General features: G+C 42.7%; 1 pseudogene; it reads right to left on the bottom strand.

Annotated features, from left to right (window-relative positions):
• Positions 1–1,501: 1,501 nt before the first annotated feature.
• On the bottom strand, positions 1,502–2,171 carry LOC112861198 (pleckstrin homology domain-containing family B member 2-like; annotated as a pseudogene).
• Positions 2,172–16,787: the final 14,616 nt, after the last annotated feature.

Here is a 16,787-nt window from a genome sequence, read left to right as displayed (position 1 = left end):
CTTCATATGGAGATCTCTTTAAGTCTGCTCAGAGATGGAGTCAGTTGACCTATAAAATTGGCCACAGAAAATAAAAACAGAACTTGTGCTAGTAGAGAATGTATTTTGGGATGTTGGGTCAGGAACTATTACTGTGCTAAGCTGCCTTGGTAGAAGTACATTGTTTAAAGCCCGCGGGACAGAAGACCGAACTAATTATGGGCTTTACAAATTCGCATAAGGAAATAACAGAAGTGCAGGATTATTGGTTTTCTAGAGTTTCACACATAGCTGGGGCTCAAAATTACATGGTTTAAGCTTCTGTATCAGGAATAAAAACAAAGCCCGTGTCCTGGTCAAGTTTAGTAATATCTTGACAGAAGGCCATTCATGTCCTTAGGCATCATTTCCCATCTATAGCCTGAGTCTCCCCCACAGCCATGGTTCCAAGGGCCCCCACTGTGCCACCACCAGGGCTCCATGAACCCCAGTGCTTGGGGGAGAGTGACAGCGCCCCAGTCCTGCACAAAGAAGGACACCTGCTCTTCAGAAGGACAGAAGAGAGGAAAAGAGCACCCTCTGCACAGTGCAATCTCTAGAGGCCTGACACAGTAACACTATAACTATGGCTCTCATTCCATTTCCTCACCACTCTTTTAATATCACTTTCTCAACAAGTAGAAAAAAAAAGCTATAAGTAGGCTGATGTGGCAACAAAAATACTCAAAGCAGACACTAAAAACATAGAGTCATCTCTGAATAAAGCACATCTACCTCCACATACTTGAAACTGTTTTGCGTTCTTCAAGTTTTAAAGGATAAAACTTTGAGGCTCAAGCCAATTCCTAATGTGGGATATTTTCCAAGGATTGCTACCAAAAAAACAAAGAATAAAATGAAGAAGCATCATTCTAAGAGGAGGCAGGGCAGGGGGTGCGGGGAGGGGGGCTGACCCTCCCCCATCATCCTGAGTAGTCAGCCTTGCTGGCCCCAGAGGTCCTGGGGATACCACCCCACTGCCTCAGGGAAGTTCCTGGTTGCTTACCAGCCCACAACTCCTGAAGTTACATGCAGCCAGCTCTGATCCGAGATTTCAAAGTTCAATGTTCAACAGAAAGAAGCTGTAGTCCTCCTTGCCATACCACTCACACATGTGTCACCATATATTAACAGAACACTAAATTATCCCTTAAGCACTATACCTAACTCAAAAGAAAATGCCATTCTAAACAGGTGTAGCCAAAATAAGGTATTCCAAGAGTTCTAGAAAGAAACTCCTGGAACGAGCCAGTGCCCCAGAGAGTCCATGTTTTAGCTAAACACAAGTCAGAAGCCTTCTCTACAGTACGTGTATGGATTAGTTAGAACTATGATGTCATCACTTTCAAAAGAACAATTAAACTATTATTAAAAACATTTATCACCAACAGAAATGCCCTGCAAATTATATTATTGCACACAGGGTATCAGAAGCTATGCACATCCAGATCTGAAGGACTCTAGAAGACCCAGACCAGAGAGCCTAAGGCCATGCCAGTGGCAGCTCTGGCCACCATGTCCAGTGCCAGATCACTGTCACTGTCTCGATACCACTCCCGAATGATGACTTGGTTGGCAGGCTGTTGTCCATAAAGTCCTTCATGTGGGTATTGGCAGGATACAGAACAATAGATAGCTTGAGTTCCTGGAGGCTATGCACCACTCTATGGACCATAACCATATGCCTCAGAGGTTGGTGTCCCATAGGCTGTGTGAGGAGGAGAGGAAGAAGTCACGGCTGTCTTATCATACAGGATTTCTGAGCCAACATAAGCTGTGTTTGTCCTGGAATCCTGGAGTGTAAATTTCCAGGCCAAACAATCCTCTGTGCTTTCTGCACAAAGACGCATGGTTTTCCCATCTCAGCAAACAATCTTCAGCGTACAGTCTTTTGGTTTCCCATCTGGAGGCTGAGTATCCTGACACTCATGCCCCATGCAGATGTTGATAAAGTCCACTGGCATGTGGACCTTGTCTTCAACACTTTGCCAAGTTTAGTTATCATAATAGATCAGGTAACCATCTGACCACAGGTCAAACCAATTCTTCTTCCAATGCTTCAAAATAGTACTCTGTCGCAGCAACCATCCGCTCTTTACAAACACCATCTTTCTACCTGCAAACTATCCGGCTGCAGCTGCGGAGCATTGAAGCAGGGCTGGGCCATTGAGCTGTATTTCTAAGTTTTCTTATAGCCTGTTGAGTTTCTTCAATACACTATTTTGAATTCTTTATTAGCTAGATCTTTATTAAAGTGTCTTTGGGCTCGATTGTTAGAGAATTATTTGTATCTTTTGGCAATGGCTTGCTTTCTAGATTTTTAAAGTTCCTTGTATTTCTGCATTGCTGCTTTCACATTTGAAGTATCTTTACTGGTTATATTCAGATGGGGTACTGTTCCTTGGTGTTGCTTTTCTGGGGTTTCCTAGGCTTATTATGGATAAACGTGTTCCACTTCTTTTGATCTCTTTTGTGGCCAAATCCTTAAACTTTGTGTTTTTTTTTCTTCTTCCTATAATTCATCAGGCTGGCTGCAGGAAACCTCTCGTTTTCCAAGAGGTGGCACTATAACTCTAGTTTGTGGTTTTTACTTTGCCCACAGGTAGTGGTCCATTTTTCCTAAGAAAATCCAATTACCCAACGTGTTTTCACTGCCACACTCAAGAGTGCATACAGACAGCTGGCCAAACAACGGGGGGAGACGTGGATTTAGCACTCAGGGCATTGGGTGTGCCTGTGGACTTGATGGAGAGATCCTCAAGTGCAGTTTTCCTGTGGAAGACTTCCTGCTGAAGTTCTGAAGCAGACAGCAGGAACCAAGTTCCTTTAATACCTTTTGGTATTTAAGATATTTCCTTCCTTTTCTCCCTCTCCCAAGTCATAAGGGTCCTACCTCAGAAATCAGGATACTTCTGAAGATAAAAATGGGGTTTCTCCAGCTGCAACCCCCACAACTGGAATACCCAGGCATTCATTCCCTGCTTTCCACCTCCTCCACAGAAGGACAGCTTAGCCCTGTGCAGTGTCATCCTGGGGAGGAGAGTGGCTCTGGAGTTCTTGCCTCTCCTCTGCATCCAAACTCATCTCTATCTTGCTTGAATCTCCCCCTCAGACAGGCTGTACCTCCACAAATTCTGTCTCACCAGTGAGTATCTGCCCAGGTCAGCACTTTCCAGGTTTCCCCACGCCCCACCCCTGCCCCACTTTGGTGAGTGAGGGTGGGGAAGTTTCCCTGACTCCCTTGGATCTGCAACCCTTGCTGAGGTCTTCTTTGTTTATTTTTCAATGCATAGGTGGGCAGGAGTCCTCCCAGGTCCTTTGGCATAGATGTTGAGGGTTTTGAGTTCATAGTGATTATCTACTTAGTTGCTTAAAAGGGGGAAAGAAAAGAAAAATGACTTACACTGCCATAATGCTGACATCATTCCAGATGTCCCTCTTTCTATAGATGACTTTCATGACCAGGGTTCAAAGCAGCAAGGTCAGAACTTACTCTTACACAGCACTCTGTCTGGGTAAGATTGCTGTGCGTTGTCCTTCTTGATTCCAGCCCTATGCCCCTATTCTGCCCTGGAGTTTCAGCACCTCCGCGCATGCCTACAGTTGCGCGTATTAGGCAGTGTGCAACCGTAGGACATGTATTGACATTGGGTGTATGAGTGGCACCCCCTAGGTTGGGCACCAAAAACCTGCACTCAAGAGTACACGAACCCTGGAGCTCTACCATCATCTCACAGGCTTGGTTTGGGAATGCCACACAATGTCAGCTTTCAAGAATGTGAGCATATGTGTGTAACACAAACTCTCAGGAAAATGTTTCCTTTTTATATAGGAAAAAATTATCCTTAAAAAGTAATTTCAAGTCTTACCTAGTTATTATGTGGAAAGTGGTATACAAAACCTGAGGAACAATAAAAAATTTTCTTACAATCTTGAACTGTTACCAGTGAGTCCTTTTTGCATGGTAGAAAAAGTATGCATTCACCTGCAATGTTGTCTTGGGCATGCAAACCTCCTGGGAGTCCATATAGAACCCCAGAGAAGAGTAAGGTGAAGCTCCTGACAGCTTGGTATGAGGAGCCCTAATTACAACTTCCCCAAGACCTTTTTGAAGAGACTTTTAACTTAAAGCTTGTCAGAGATGAAACTCCAGCATCTTTTTCTGTTCTTCCCATTAGACTTCTCAGCTTTCTTCATTCCTTTCATCTCTTTTGGCTGTCATCTACATAAGTGGAAACTGGCTTCTACCCAGTGAATTTCAAGCCAAAAGACACAGATATCTTCACCACCCAGCTCTAACCCCCACATGTGCCCCAGGCTGGAACACAGAGGGAGTGAAATGACTTCTTCATAACAGTCCTTTACAGTCAGAAGGGTTTTCTTCCTCCAAATACAAGATCTTCCCTTATCCATCAGTTATATAGAATCGCCATGAAATTAGATGGGTTTTTTGATAAAATTAAAAAAAATTTAACGTTTATTCATTTTTGAGAGGGAGAGAGAGACAGAGCATGAGTGGGGAAGGGGCAGAGAGAGGGAGACACAGAATCCAAAACAGGCTCCATAGTCTGAGCTGTCTGCACAGAGCCCGGTGTGGGGCTTGAACTCACGAGCTGTGAGATCATGATCTGAGCCAAAGTCAGACACACAACCGACTGAGCCACCCAGGCACCCCTGATAAAATTTATAGAATCAAGTTTAGAATCAAGTCTTGCTTTGAAAGAGTGCATGCCTTTCCCCCCAAAACAGTATTTAAAGTCAGTTCAAAAATGCAGTACACAATTCTAAAACAACTGAGTTCAAGGGTTACAATGTTGGCATTGCAGAATGAAGGATTTGAAGGGCATTGTTGTCCTCAACTTGAGCCATGTTTCAGGGTGACCTGTGGAGCTTTAGGAATATGTTGATACTTGAGCCCAGATTCTAGAAGATTCTGACTCAAGAGGTCTGGGGATGCCATGCAAATATCTATTTATCCGCCTATTGATCTATTGTCTATCTATCTATCATCTATTTGCTTAGGTGATTCTGTTGCATCACCAAGACTGAAAATCACTGGACTAGAACTTTGGAATAATTTATTGACCTAAAGATGTGAATCAATGAAACTGGGTGACCATAAGTTACCTTTGAAAAGAAAGCAAAGTAAATTTGAATACAATGAGTTAAAATAAGCCTTGCAAACAACTAAATCATTTGTTTCTCATTAAGCACCTTCCTCTGCTTCAGGAATCCTTGGCTGAAATGTGGACAGTGGGTAGTCATTTATCTTTTTCTACTTCCAAGGAAATTGCTTTCTCCCTTTTACAGACACACAAGAAAAGCTCCACAAGCTCCTGGATCAGCTCTCTTATGTTCACACCTTTATTGACAATGCTGTATTATAATTGTTTATCCCACATACTCCCTCCTGTAATTTTAATCTGTTTCCTCCAGTTCTATCCTCAGTGGAGTCTAAAAGCAGGCATTGAGCATCTTCCTACATACAAGACCCCATGTGTCAACTGAAATGTGCTGAAACTTGCCCAGCCACTGTCAGCCTCTTCCTGCCAGATTCAGTATGCCAGTTTCAGGAAAGTTTTCTTTTGTTCAGGCAGTCCAAAAGAGGCTTTAAAATGTTGGGTTTCAGGAGCCTGGGACTTGAAAAGTAGTGACAATATTTTAGAATATTTTAACCCTTTAAAGTATCTAAGCACATATACATTAATTCTATTTGATCCTCTCAAGAAACCTGTTGAAGAAGGCTGGTATTACTATTTTAATTTTATTGTTGGGAAATCTATGACTCAGAGAGGCTAAGCAATTTGCCTGGTGTTACACAGCTGGTGCCCAACAATGCCAAGGCATCAACCCAGGCATTCTAACTCTAAAGTCAGTCTGCTTTCTCCACCCTTTAAAATCTGTTCCAGGCCATGGATTTATGACTCTGAGCTTGTCATCAGCTGCCACAACTCTGGAACTCTGAAGACCTCGGCCATTTATTCACGCCCTTTAGTCTCACACACTGTGGAACCCAAAGGGGGTGCCTGTTCTCTGCTTCCAGAACTGAAGCCCTAGATGGAAGGCATGAAGGAAATCAAAAAGAAATTCCCTTGTAATTCTATGGCAAAATAAGCTAATCTCAGGTCTCAACTTCAAGTGACTGCAAGGCTGTATACCGTCTGGCCTGGGTTGCCCCTCTGACTTCAGTCTATTTCTGCTCCTCCTTCCCTCTCTCTATGCTGGGTAAATTTAAATGAAATGTATTTATTTTGGACAGCTTTATTTATTTATTTATTTATTTGTCCTTAAGCAGACCTAGGATGGAGGATATGGCCCCATGAACTCTTCTGTTAAGAATGTTGGGGTATTCTGCTGTCCTAAACCTGAATGTCCTTCCATTGCTCAATGTGCACCATGCTCAGCGTACAGGGCCCTCCCCCAAGGCAGTGAGGTGTAGTGTGTATCAAACCCCATCCTCTACCTGTTCTGGGACAGGCAGCTCCATAGTGAAGAGGACAGCTCCAACCTCTAACAGACATTGCTGATCCTGAGGGAGATATCTCAGCGATGCAAATTCAGAATGAGCCTGGGTGGCTTAGTTGGTTAAGCAACCAACTTCGGCCCAGGTCACGATCTCGCAGTTTGTGAGTTCAAGCCCCGCGTCGGACTCTGTGCTGACACACAGAGCCTGGAGCCTACTTTGGATTCTATGTTTCCCCCTCTCTCTACCCCTCCCCTGCTCACAATCTGTGTCTCTCTATCAATAATAAATAAACGTTAAAAATTTTTTTTACAAAGAATGCACATAAGACATAAATGACAGTAGCCTGCAAGAGATCCAAGATGATGTCAATAGTTGAAACATCAGCAATCTCTTCTCATCTGTCACCAAGCCTGTTAAGTTCTTGCATGAAGAACTTGGAGGTCAAAGATCGCCTTCATCTTGTCACCAGGTCCCAACATTCATCCCACCTGGCTGATGTTCCGGGGATAGAGCAGTGGAGGGCTGCCACTTCACACCCCACAACTCCTCCTCTGACTCTAGACAGAGTGGGTGGCTGATTGGTGTTCATCTTATAGGAAATAGCCTTGCCAACTGTAACATAAGCTCCTTTCCCAGGCAGGTGGGCTGTGAATCTGGATCACTGAGGAGTAAGGTTTTTCCGTGAGAAGCCTGCTTTTACTAGACAAGTTTTCACATGATAAGTGGCAGTTCTGAGAAGCTCTGGTGGCTCTAGACTCTAGAACAATTCATAAATTTTAATAACCTTGCCTTACTTCAGCTGAAAATTAGATATAAAGAAAGTGGTCTGGGATCAAGCTGTAAGCCCCAGCATGGACACAGAACTCATATATAGGTCAGGCATCCTCTTCTCTTTCCCTAGAGCTGCCCTAGCCAGGAAGCCCTTTGGCAGTCTCTGTGGGAACACCAAGGCTTAAAGGACTATACCACAGAAAAGAGCTTCATGTATTCACAGTTGTTGGATAGTACTGTGTTTCTTTCATTATGCAAAGTGCTGAAATGCAAAATGCTGGTCCTCCAGGTGCTCAGCATCCAGCACAGGATGTGTCTCATCCCATACATCTCCTCTCTCCCCAATTCCTGAAGTACCCACATCAGGTTTTGAAGCCTCTATCCCTCTTAATCCCCACAGAGTCCAAGGTAAGGATGAACTTTAAGCCATGGGGTCGCCTGTGTTCTCCTGAGAAATGCAAGAAACGTGGCTTCCGACATCAAACTGATGCTGGGTCAACTTGGCAGGCCCAGCAACTCTGGCAGCCATTGTGTTTAATATAAAACAAGACCCTGTTTCCAGAAGCCTTCTCTGTCTCAGAAGCAAAACAACAGGAAACCTGCTCCTATAAGCTGAAATGAAATAAATATGCTTATAGGAGGGCAGAGTATTTTAATAAAATCATGTCTACCTGGTAACATTCTATAACCCAGATGTTAGAAGCACTGCAAGGCAGCTTTCAGCCAACAGTATACAGACGTCCTAGTGTCGTCACTCACTTCCAGGAAGGCAGGATGTAAGGAGGGGAGGCAGACCACAGGGATGTGGCCTGTGACTGCCTGCCCCAAATCCTCTGCCAATGGCCTTCCCTTCCTGGATCCTACCTAGCATTGTCAGGATAGGGAAAACCCCTGAGGGATATGGCCCATCCTCAACAGGGCACTTCAAAGTGGTGCTCTAATCAGAACATGGTGCCCCTCTGCATGAGAAGCATTCTCCAAATTGTGTCCAATCAATACACCTATCTGCATGAGCCCCACCCCCAGCTGTCTGGTTGTGGCTTTTGTAGGCAGATTTGCCTCTTGGCACATTCAAGACAAGTTTGTGTTTATGGGGTGGGTGAACACATTTGATTTTGCCTCTTTGATGCTGGAAGTAACAAGATGGATGGGAACTGTGAGCATGCCTATGATCAGGAATGTAAACTGGAGACGTGATTGCTGCCTGCATTGTTCCCCAAATTGGATATACAGTGTTGGCTTCATGTGTATGTTTTTTTTTATTATTGTTGCTGCTGTTTTCAGGAAAAATGGGTCCACGTTTCATTAAGGCTTAAATATAGCAAGTAGCTCCAAAATGATTTCAAGCCACTGCATGAAAACAATGGAAAGAGACCCTGGACACACACTCTTGCACAGTCCACCTCCTAGGTGGTTTCTGAGACAAAGACAAGGCAGAGATGTGGGATAGATCAAATTACATAGAAAGAAGTGGAAGAAGCACAGAGAAATGGAAAAACATTCCATGCTTATGGATCAGAAGAACAAATATTGTTAAAATGTCGATACTACCTAAAGCAATCTACACATTCAATGCAATCCCTAAAATATAACACCAGCATTCTTCACCAAGCAATAACAAACAATTCTAAAATGTGTATGGAACTGCAAAACATCTGAATAGCCAAAGCAATCCTGAAAAAGAAAACCAAAGCTGGACGCATCACAGTTCCAGACTCCAATCTGTATTATAAAGCCGTAATCAGGGGTGTCTGGGTGGCTCAGTAGGTTAAATGTCTGACTTCAGCTCGGGTCATGATCTCATGGTTTGTGAGTTTGAACCCCACACTGGGGTCTGTGCTGACAGCTTGGAGCATGGAGCCTGCTTTGGATTCTGTGGTCTGCCCTTCCCCCTCCCCCTCAAAAACAAATAAACATTAAACAAATTTTAAGCTGTAATCATCAAGACACTATGGTACTGGCACAAAAACATACACATAGATCAATGGAACAGATATAGAACCCAGAAATGGACCCACAAACGTATGGCCAACTAATCTTCAACAAAGCAGGAAAGAATATCCAATGGAAAAAAGACAGTCTCTTTAGCAAATGGTGTTGAAAAAACTGGACAGCAACATGCAGAAGAATGAACCTACACCACTTTCTTACACCACACACAAAAATAAACTCAAAATTAATGAAAGACCTAAATGTAAGACAGGAAGCCATCAAAATCCTACGGGAGAGAACAGGCATCAATCTTTTTGACCTTGGCTGCAGCACCTTCTTACCAGACATGTCTCTGGAGAAAAGGGAAACAAAAGCAAAAATGAACTGATGGGACCTCATCAAGACAAAAAGCATCTGCACAGCAAATGAAACAATCAACAAAACTAAAAGGAAACCAATGGAATGGGAGAAGATATTTGCTAATTACATATCTGATAAAGGTTTAGTATTCAAAATCTATTAAGAATTTATCAAACTCAACACCCCAAAAAACAAATAATCCGGTGAAGAAATGGGCAAAAGACATGGACACTTTTATTTTTTTAATTTATATATATATATATATATATATGTATATATATATATATATATATATATATAATTTATTGTCAAATTGGTTTCCATACAACACCCAGTGTTTATCCCAACAGGTGTCCTCCTCCATGCCCATCAACCACTTTCCCCTCTCCCCCACCCCCCATCAACCCTTAGTTTGTTCTCAGTATTTAAGAGTCTCTTATGGTTTGCCTCCTTCCCTCTCTGTAACTTTTCCCCCCTTCCTCCCCCACCCCACCCCAGTCTTCTGTTAAGTTTCTCGGGATCCACATAAGAGTGAAAACATATGATATCTGTCTTTCTCTGTATGGCTTATTTCACTTAGCATAATACTCTCCAGTTCCATCCACATTGCTGCAAATGGCAAGATTTCATTCTTTCTCATTGCCAAGTAGTATTCCATAGTATATATAAACCACACCTTCTTTATCCATTCGTCAGTTGATGGACATTTAGGTTCTTTCCATAATTTGGCTATTGTTGAAAGTGCTGCTATAAACATTGGGGTATAAGTGCCCCTATGCATCAGCACTCCTGTATTCCTTGGGTAAATTCCTAGCAGAGCTATTGCTGGGTCATAGGGTAGATCTATTTTTAATTTTTTGAGGAACCTCCACACTGTTTTCCAGAGTGGCTGCACCAGTTTGCATTCTCACCAACAGTGCAAGAGGGTTCCCATTTCTCCACATCCTCTCCAGCATCTATAGTCTCCTGATTTGTTCATTTTAGCCTCTCTGACTGGCATGACGTGGTATCTCAATGTGGTTTTGATTTGTATTTCCCTGATGAGGAGTGACATTGAGTATCTTTTCATGTGCCTGTTGGCCATCTGGATGTCTTCTTTAGAAAAGTGTCTATTCATGTATTCTGCCCATTTCTTCACTGGATTATTTGTTTTTCGGGTGTGGAGTTTGGTGAGTTCTTTATAGATTTTGGATACTAGCCCTTTATCCAAAATGTCATTTGCAAATATCTTTTCCCATCCCATCAGCTGCCTTTTAGTTTACTTTGCTGTGCAGAAGTTTTTTATCTTCATGAGGTCCCAATAGTTCATTTTTGCTTTTAATTCCCTTGCTTTTGGAGATGTGTCAAGTAAGAAATTGCTGCAGCTGAGGTCAGAGAGGTTTTTTTCCTGCTTTCTCCTCTAGGGTTTTGATTGTTTCCTGTCTCCCATTCTGGTTCTTCATCCATTTTGAGTTTATTTTTGTGTGTGGTGTCAGAAAGTGGTGTAGGTTCATCCTTCTGCATGTTGCTGTCCAGTTCTCCCAGCACCATTTGTTAAAGAGACTGTCTTTTTTCCATTGGATATTCCATCCTGCTTTGTCAAAGATTAGTTTGCCATACTTTTGTGGGTCCAATTCTGGAGTCTCTATTCTATTGCATTGGTCTATGTGTCTGTTTTTGTGCTAATACCATACTGTCTTGATGATTACAGCTTCGTAGTAGAGACTAAAGACTGGAATTGTGATGCCTCCAGCTTTGGTCTTCTTCTTCAATATTCCTTTGGTTATTCGGGGTCTTTTGTGGCTCCATACAAATTTTAGGATTGCTTGTTCTAGCCTGAAGAAGAATGCTGTGCAATTTTGATTGGGATTGCATTGAATGTGTATATAGCTTTGGATAGTATTGACATTTTAACAATATTTATTCTTCCAATCAATGAGCACAGAATGTTTTTCCATTTCTTTAAATCTTCTTCAATTTCCTTCATAAGCTTTCTATAGTTTTCAGCATACAGATCCTTTACATCTTTGGTTAGGTTTATTCCTAGGTATTTTATGCTTCTTGGTGCAATTGTGAATGGGATCAGTTTCTTTATTTGCCTTTCTGTTGCTTCATTATTGGTGTATAAAAATTCAACTGATTTCTGTACATTAATTTTGTATCCTGTGAAGACATGGACACTTTTAAAAAGAAGACATCTAGATAACCAACAGACACATGAAAAGATGCTCAACATCACTTATCATCAGGGAAATACAGATCAAAACCATAATGAGGTACCACTTCGCACCTTTCAGAATGGCTTAAAGGAACAACTCAGGAAACAACAGATATTGGCAAGGAGGCAGAGGAAGGGAAATACTTTTGCACTGTTGGTGGGAATGCAAATTGGTACAGCCACTATGGAAAACAGTATGGAGGTTCTTCTAAAAATTAAAAATAGAGCTACTCTATGACCTAGCACTTGCACTACTAGGAATTTATCCAAAGGATACAAAAATGCTGATTCAAAGGGGCACATGCACCCCAGTTTATAGCAGCACTATCAATAATAGCCAAATTATGGAAAGAGCCTAAATGTCCATTGACTGCTGAATGGATAAAGAAGATGTGGCATATATATTCAATGGAATATTACTTGGTGATCAAAAAGAATGAATTTTTGCCATTTGCAACAAAGTGGATGGAACTAGAATCTAAATAAGTCAGTCAAAGACAAATATCATATGATTTCACTCAAGTGTGGAATTTTAGAAACAAAACATGAACATAAGGGAAGAGAAGGAAAAATAAGATAAAAACAGAGAGAGAGGTATATCATTAGAGACTTCTAAATACAGGGAACACAATGAGGGTTGCTGGAGGGGTCTTGGTTGGGGGGATGGGCTAAATGGGGGATGGGCATTAAGGAGGGTGCTTGTTGGGATGAGTGCTGAGTGTTGTATGTAAATGATGAATTACTACATTCTATTCCTGAAACCATTATTACACTATATGTTAACAAACTTGGATTTAAAGAAAATTTAAGAGAAAGAAAGAAAGAAAGAAAGAAAGAAAGAAAGAAAGAAAGAAAGAAAGAAAGAAAAAGGAAGGAAGGAAGGAAGGAAGGAAGGAAGGAAGGAAGGAAGGAAAGAAAGAAAGAAGTCACAGCCTTTAGATGGGCCTGAATTTAAATCACATCTCGGTGTCTTAATAGAAGAATAACTTTGGGAAATTAGGTCTGTTATAGCTTCAATCTCCCTATCTATTGAGTTAATAATAACAGATACTTCACAGAATTATTGATGGGTCAGATGAAATAATGTTCATACAATGTCTAGAAAAAATCAAGTCCCCAAGAAATGGTCAGCAGCAGCATCACCACTATCATCATCACTATCATAATCACCATTACCATTATCACCATCATTATCATCATTACCATCATGATCACCATGACCATCACTACCATCACCACCATGATAATCACTTTCATTATCATCACCATCACCATCATTACTATCATATAATTATCACCATCATCATCATGGCACTGTGACTTGAAATGATCAAGATCCTTCTCTTATTTTCACTGTCACTCTCTGGCATCAGGGCCCAACCATCAGGAACACCGAAAGAAGCTGGACTGACACTTACTAGATCCACCAAGTTCAGAGGCTCATGATTCAATAGATCAGTTATCATAATAAAAAGTCATCCATCCTAGAACCTCTGCCAAAAGTTCACCACTTCTCTCCCTATGTGTGGAGTGGGAGCCAGATCTCATTGCTGCTAACAATGAAGCCAGCAACTGAGAGAGACTAAAAGGGAAATTGAAGATGCACTTAGCTGGCTGCCTACAGCCCCAGCTGCTCTCCTCTGGAATCTGGGAGAGACCTGAGTGATAGAACAGGTCTGAGTTTCAGAAATAAAAGCCTGAAAATCTCCCTAGCTTTGAGATTCTTATGGGAAAGCTGGTTGGGTTTTTTTGTTTTTGTTTTCGTTGTTTTTGTTTTTGTTTTTGTTTTGTTTTGTTTTGTTTTGTTTTTTCTATCTTGAGGTCTTGCTCCTTGGTGAAACCCCATAACCTTCATGTGTTCACACCTTGGTAGATGTGACTGACAAACTTGGTGTTAAGCCCCCTTTGCACTAATGCTGATTGAATTTAAATTGGCAATTGTTACCTGAAATAAGAGTTACACAAGTTCCTGGAAATTTTTTGTGAAGTAGAAGGAAATGGATGCGCTGAGGTTCTTTTGGGAACAGTCAGCTTGGCTCAGTATAATAGACAGGGCCACACTGATCATCTGGGCAGAAATAAAGCCTTCTGTGGGGCTCACAGTGCAGACAGTATTTCTCCTGAATCATTATTCTTCACCAAGGATGCACTTTGGAGCATATTTCCAGAGAAGGCTGGGGTTGGGTCTTATCTCAGGCTTCTGTCTGAGAACTGGAGACTGGGACAGGTGTGGGTATAGCTGACACAAAGGTGGCCCCAGACCAGATGGCTTGTCTAAGATGAAGGTGGGCAACATCAATCTGGGTTTGTGATTGAGGAGAACAGAAAGTGTCTCCGGTCAAGGTCAGGGAACTCAGCTTTCTTACAGGCCTGCATCTCACTGTGTGGACTTGGGCACATCTCCTCACCTCTCTGTGCCTTTATCCTCCAGGAAATAAGGAAGTTGGACCAGATTAGTAGTTCTTAAACTGCTCTTTGAGGTAAGCAGTTTGTACAGGGAGCCTCAGGGGCTGCCTATGGGACAAGCTGGAGAGAAAAGGGGCCTCTGGATTCCCCCTGCCCCACCATCACCTCCCTTTAAACCAACCAGAGCTCTTATCTGCTTTGTTTGCTGGGCACCTGTATAAGGTTGAAAAATAAACTTCTGCAGTTAACAGAGACACTGTTGGGCACCTCTCACTTCTTTACCCTTTCTCAAGGACTTACGAGTTAGGTACCCACTACATGCCAGGTATTATGCTAAGCACCAGGGCCACAGAGGAGGAGAGTTCAACCAGGTCATTGCTCTCATGGCCTTAGAGTCCACTGAGGAGAGACCAACAATCTGTGAACAAACAAGATAAACATCAATGGTACTTAGTGCAAGCAAGAGAATTAAAACAAGGCAGTGTGGGGAATCAGACAATAAAGAGGAAACACTTAAGCAGAAATCTGAAACAGTCCTTAAGTGTGTGAGGAACAGAAAGATGGCCTTGTGACTGGGCACAGGGATGAGGGAAAGTCATACAACTGAGGCAGTATGGGTGGGCATGTCCAGTGCACGGATGGCTCTGAGTCCCTCTAAAATACGATAGCTTTTACAAATCAGCAATTATAGGCAACATCACATCCACCAAGATTACTGACCTCACAACACTTTAAACCTGAGGTGCATCCTCCAAGGCCAAACCCGAGCTTCAGACACCTAGTCACTAGTGTCCCTGTCCCTTGGAGGAGCCAGCTCTGGGTAAATAAAGGTGTATCATCATCCATGTCTGGATGGTTCCCCAGGGCCATGAGAACCACAGACATTACCATGGGAAGAGAGCTGAGTCAGCATGGACTCTGGCTAACACAGACTGGCTTCTATCACTTACATAGTGGGCCACCTCAAGCAAGTCACTCTTCCTACTGCACCGGTAAAATTCCACCTCTTACAGAGCTCCTGAAAAAGTAAATGAAAGCTGGCCCCACAGTAAGGCCACATAGTGCTAACTGGTTTATGATGATGGTGTTTGGAATTGCTACCTGAGGGCTAGTCTCATAACCTTTAAGCTAAGCTCTAAGGACATGTGCCAGGACTTTTACTCTTCTGCCCATTGTATGCTGCCACACAAACTGTGAGTGCTCAATAAATTAAAACACAAATTAGTAATGCTGCTAAGCATGTGTGTGCAGGCACTGCTCTGAAGATGCCTGAAACTCCGTTAGCTCTCCCACAATCCCAGGAAATATGTAGTCTTGTCACCTCAGTTTTAAAGATGAGGAAATTGAGACAGAAAAATAGTAAGTTATATGCAGGATCCTGCAGCTAGTAAGTTTCATGAGTGCATCAGAACCTGGCAATCTGGATCTTCTCAGAGGCCATCTGGAAGGACAGGAGAGCTGGACAAAGAACACATCCCTCCTGTCTTCCTCTGATGCACTCAGGGATGGCACGTTTCCCAGGAAACCTTGGTGGGGGGTGTACTGGGTCTGGTCCTAGGCAGCTACAGAGGCCAGGTTACAGCAATGTAGGTCACATGTTCCAGCCTAGAGAGGCTAGGATCTGGCACATTATCTGCACTCAGCCTTTACCTGTCACTGCTCCAGCATGCTGCAGCCTGGACTCTGGATGGCCCTGGCCCCTCTGCTAGGTGCCCTCAGTGCAGGTGAGCCAATAGCAAGATCAATGAAATAACAGCCATCACATCTGGGTTCATGCTGTGTGTTGGGACCTGGGCCTCTACCTGCATTCTCTGTTAGACCTCTTGTCAACTCTGCATACGTACAACTAACCTCGCTTTTCAAATGAGGACACTGGGGTTCAGAGAGTAAATCACTTGGCCAAGGGCATGCTGTCTGTAAGTATCAGGTCCAGGTATGAACCCAGCGCCTGGCCTTCATCACTGCTGGGTCACTGCCCTAAAGGAAGCATCTGGGGCACACACCGCTGGCCTTCCTCTTCTGGGTTTCTCTAACCTACACTCCTCTGTGTATGTGTGTGTGTGTCCCCTCCCTCCATCTGCATGTTTTCACTCTCTCCCTTACCCAAGTGAAGCTGCCTTTTGTACACAGCCTTTCCCCCCCAAGTTCTCAGTGATCACTCCCTTTCTTGTCCCCTCATCCTTATACTCTGCCCCTTGTCTTGGCCCTGGAATCACATGCAGTCTGAGTGGTTTTGTATGTCCTAGTGGGTATTGTTTCTCTCTGAATTGTCTGCCTCTCTGGGCCTCATGTAAAGCAAGTACTTATAGTTGGCTTTGTCAAATGAAAATTATATAAATCTTATATAATCTTATAGCATACCTATAGCATACATAAATATATGCATTTATATATTTGTTTAATATATATTTAATATATAAATTCATTTATTGTTCACAATTTTTCATTTATTGTTTTCATTATTGTTTTTCATTTGTTGTTCACAATTCTCCGAGGTAGGTTTCATGCCCCAATAAAACATGATCAAACTGAGGTGGACAGAAGTTACCAACTGGTAGTGGGTGGAAGACCTGGGATCTGACCCAGGTCTGTCTGTCCCCAAAGCCTGTGGATTTCCCTTGAGAACCCGGAGTCTCT

The sequence above is a fragment of the Puma concolor genome, chromosome A1, assembly GCF_028749965.1.
Source record: "Puma concolor isolate L17-30 chromosome A1, mPumCon1.1.hap2, whole genome shotgun sequence".
Classification (NCBI taxonomy): Eukaryota; Metazoa; Chordata; class Mammalia; order Carnivora; family Felidae; genus Puma; species Puma concolor.
The sequence above is the reverse complement of the archived record's forward strand: the minus strand, read 5'-3'. Positions and strand labels throughout refer to the sequence as shown.